Below are 4,668 nucleotides of genomic sequence, written 5' to 3'. Positions count from 1 at the left end.
TATTATGAACTTGAAAAAAATGGAAGTGAATCTCACAGATTCAACCACGCACAACTACTATTTATTGCAAAGACACTTCCAGGGTGGAGAAACAGAACATTTCAAACCATAGCACATGTAATAAAACACAATCATATTTTCTTTTTTTATAAAATCAACTCATAAAACCGCATAGGAAACCAGATCAAGTACTAACACTTAATGAATACCTGAATGGAAAGGGGCGACTATCATATTGCAATCAACAATATGCATACAATTTAGAGAAATTCAGCCTGATCTGCAGCATTTCAATACCAAGATTCAGCCATGGAGCGGCCCTCTTGGGAGACACCTGAAGCAAGCATGTGGTGATAAGAACTAATAGGGAAACTAAAATGCAAGGCAAAATATCTGGACAGGCTTTGTAATAATTTAAAATTGAATAACTATGACTAATATTATATGAATGTATCTCCTCCCAGCTACTTTGTCCAAGACATGTTAGGGCACTTGTTTATTGGTTTCATAAAATTTATGCAATTTTATTGAATGTAAAACATCTCAAAGATTTTTTTTTTGAAAAATGCAATGATGAGTGGAGACAGACGGCTTAATCCTTTCTTCGTATTAATTGATCCTTGCTGTTCAGTTCAGGCCTCAGCACAATGATGTAGCATTTTGTGGAAAAGATACAACCCAGTAATCCAGCACTGGAGGCCAAGATGGAGAAGATCTCCACAGCCACCATAATGGGAAACAAGGGAAACCAAACTGAAAGATTCATATTTCCCCAATACAAATCTCTCTCTCTATCTCTCTGTCTCTCTGTCTCTCCCTGTCTCTCTCTCTCTGTGTGTTTGTGTGTTTGTGTGTGTGTGTGTGTGTGTGTGTGCATGTGTGTAATAGAGAGAGAGACTTGGTAAGTTCTTTAATATTGGGCTTTATGAATATTTGTAGGGGAAGGTTTTCAGCAGCAAAGTATCACAGAGTAAAGGTGAACATCAGAGCTGAAGAAGACCTGAAGTTATAGTCATGAGCCTCTCCCTTCCAGCACCACTGTGCTCTACGCCACAAAAGTAAGTGCCTGAGTCTTGAATCTGAGCACCAGAGAGATGCAGGCGACTTTTCTTTCCCTTCTTCAAGTACTCTGCTGTGAAGTGTCCTTTGGTTTTGTTCTTTTCTTGGGGTGCTATATACAAGAGGAAGGTCGGTGCTCTTCCAGGCTGCTGACGGTACCAAAAATGGGTGCGATATTCATTGGGGTTGCTGCAGGTGATGGCAGACAGTTCCCCTTCCTGGACGTTTTGTGATACAGGACTCTGGGTCACTTGGGAATCAGAGCCACAGACTGCAGGATATTGAAAAAGGTATTAAAAGCATGCTAAAGTTTTGCCTTAATGTACACAGTCAGTATTCATTCAGCAATTGGTAGAAGGAAGTCAAGAAATAATGTCAAAACTGCAGTACATGAATTAAAGCACTATCTGCACAAGATATAAATGTAGGGAATAGAGGGATAAAGTGAAACACAATCTTCCTTCTGCTGTCCATTCCTCACTTTTTAAAAATGTGTGTTTAAATCGCTGCAGACAAGCTGAAATTTTCACACAAACACCCAGCCACCGTCCCAGATCCATGTTCTTAAAATATGAGCAGTGCACAAGGAGTTCTGTTCTCTCTCAGGAAGGATGGAAAACTAGGGGAGAGAATGAGTGTAAGAAAGTACTACAAAAAGGGTCACAACTAGCTGGCTGAAACCCTGAACTAAAGCCTCCTACATGGCAGGCTTCATATTTAATTATTTCCCACTTATTTATGTACAGTGGTTCCTCGGGTTAAGAACTGAATTCGTTCTGGAGGTCCGTTCTTAACCTGAGGTACCACTTTAGTTAATGGGGCCTTCTCCTGCCGCTATGCCGCCGCCCCGCGATTTCTGTTCTCATCCTGAAACAAAGTTCTTAACCCGAGGTACTATTTCTGGGTTAGCGGAGTCTGTAACCTGAAGCATCTGTAACCCGTGGTACCAATGTATCTGTTTCCTAAACTAAGATTTCCTTACCAATAGTCCACTGATATAGGACGAGTAGTTCTAAGAGATGCCTCCACCGAGTTAGCCAAGTTATTGAGGCCATCCTGGAGCCCACGGACATCTCCCTCCAATTCAATAATGCAGACAAGCACCAAAGCTTGCTCCTTCCAGAGCTCAGTGACTTCTGCAGCCCTTAGTGGTTATCATACCAGAGTCAGAAAACGGCTGCTTTCTTCTAAGAATGGAAGAACTTTTACTTCCATCTAGTGGTGGGAGGCTGTATAACTTATTTTGGAAGGGTCTCCAAATAGCCTAAACCCAATAGGAACGTGGGAGCTGCCTTATACATCGTCAAACCCTTGGGCCATCTGTCTTGGAGTTATCTACAGTGAGGGGGAAAATTATTTTATGCCCTGCTAAATTTGCCCCATTTGCCCGCTGACGAATAACAACAGGAAAACCCCCAGAAACCCAGAAGACAAAAGTCAGAGTTTGATGTGCATTATAATGAGTGAAATAAGTATTTGATCCCTTTGTAAAAGATGACTTAGTGCTTGGTGGCAAAACCCTTGTTGGCAATTATAGAGATCAGATGTTTCTTGTAGGTGGCCACCAGGTTTGCACACATCTCAGGAGGTATTTTGTCCCACTCCTCTTTGCAGATCCTCTCCAAGGATTGTTGTTAAGGCAGCAGAGAGCATTGTTGGCTGCCCACTTTCCACCTTAGAGCAGATTTATGCCACAAGGTGCCATAGGAAGGCACTGGACATAGTAAAAGATTCATCGCATCCTGGTCACTGTCTCTTCGAGCTCTTGCCGTCGGGACGGAGATACAGGACGATGAAGACAAGAACGAGCCGTCTTAAGAACAGCTTCTTCTCCAGAGCGATTTCGGCCCTGAATGGGAAGCCCGGACTTTGAAAGTCATCTAATCTCCCTTGCTGTATTATACTGTATTGTTTAATTAGTGTTTTTATGGAGCAGTCAAGTAATTTCGTTGTCCCCGAAGGGGGCAATGACAATAAAGATATTATTATTATTATTATTATTATTATTATTATTATTATTATTATTATTATTATTATTATTATTATTATAAATTGTATTGTTTTGCACCTTAAAGCACCTTGTGAAATATTGCTTAGGGGAAAGGTCCTGCAGGCTTCTGTTGCGCACACTGCTTTCCCAGACCTCTGAGCTTAACACAGTGTATAAACATAGCGTATAAAGCTTTTAGCCTCCTGTCCTCTGTGTGTGCCGTTAGTGTGCATAAATCAAGAGTCCATGCAGCTTTTCTAAGCTAGAAGCATTTATTACAGCAGCACAAATCATCCAGTATCGGGCAGAAAGAAAGACATGATGGTGCTGGCACTAATTGCGCCCTCGCAAGAGATGGGAGTTGACCCCCCAATCCCATATCATCCCGACCCAGCCAAAGAACCTCTGTCTTTGAAGGATTTAACTTCAGCCGTCTCCCAGCCAGAGCTTCCAAACATCTGATCAGTGTGTCTGGGGCTGAGTCAGGATGGCCATTCATCAACAGACAGAGTTGGGCGTTATCAGCATACTGATGGCAGCCCAAACCAAAACTCCAGACAAGCTAGGCGAGGGGGCGCATAAAGATGTTGAAAAGCATCAGGGAGAGTATCGCACCCCAAGGCACACCACACACCAAGGAGTGGCGCGATGACAGTTCCCCCCCCCCCAAGTGCCACCCTCTGTCCCCGACCAGAGATAAACGAGTGCAGCCATTGAAGGACTGTGCCCTGGATCCCCACGTCGGTGAGGTGATGGTCCAGGAGTTCATGATTGACCATGTCGAAGGCTGCTGACTGGTCTAAAAGAATCAGCAGCCCCAACCCGCCACAATCCAGCTGCCTGTGGAGATCATCTGTTAGGGCGACCAGAGCCGCTTGGTCCCATGACCAGAGAGGAAGCCGGACATTATGGAGACATAATGAAATTTCCCAGCTATTTCTCTTGCAAACTAATTTTTCTCTTTTCTTTCAGAATAAAAGTATTGCAAAAGAAACTTCTCCACATTCCCCTATGCACTGATTCTACCTGTGGAATCCTGTAGAGACTTAAGATATCTGCCATGTGGATAGAAGTGTCAGAAGTAAGTCCCCCAATTACAGCCATGAGGTTTTTTTGAGTGTCACATTTGTAGTTGGGGACAAATCTTTGCCATTTTAAGAGAAGGTCCAAAGTGGTTTGATAGGTCATTCTCCCATCGAAGTAGCTGTCATAGATGTGGAAATCAAGGGTGACATTGGGCAAGATCTTAGGATTATCATTGATCTCTTTTATGGCAAACACCAAGGCCAGGATGTTCTGGTAGAACATAGTTGCTACACTGTCAATAAGGCAGATATAAAAAGAGAGGGGAAAATACTTTAATGCATGAGACCGTTATGTCCTATTCCTCCTATTCATAAAAACACACTCAGCCAAGTTATGATAGAGGACAGCAATTGTATTTGTGACCTGCAGTGTATCTTTGACACACCTGCTCTGTTCTTGGTTTCTCCCTTGCACTTTCATTTCTAAGCATCCTAGCAGATTGAACTTATTTCCCCATCTTATTAGTGATTTTATATCCTTACATTAATTATGTTACTTTCATTTTCTGTGGTTTTCGGTATTTCATTTCCCTC

General features: G+C 42.6%; 1 long non-coding RNA gene across 1 annotated transcript; it reads right to left on the bottom strand.

Moving 5' to 3' along the window:
• Positions 1 to 906: 906 nt before the first annotated feature.
• On the bottom strand, positions 907 to 2,204 carry LOC308572340. Its single transcript, XR_014001734.1, has 2 exons — positions 2,042 to 2,204; positions 907 to 1,330 (listed from the first exon to the last, which is right to left on the bottom strand). It is a non-coding gene; the product is annotated as an uncharacterized lncRNA (long non-coding RNA).
• Positions 2,205 to 4,668: the final 2,464 nt, after the last annotated feature.

The sequence above is a fragment of the Podarcis bocagei genome (genome assembly GCF_964188305.1).
Source record: "Podarcis bocagei genome assembly, chromosome: 13".
In the NCBI taxonomy this organism is placed as follows: domain Eukaryota; kingdom Metazoa; phylum Chordata; class Lepidosauria; order Squamata; family Lacertidae; genus Podarcis; species Podarcis bocagei.
The sequence above is the reverse complement of the archived record's forward strand: the minus strand, read 5'-3'. Positions and strand labels throughout refer to the sequence as shown.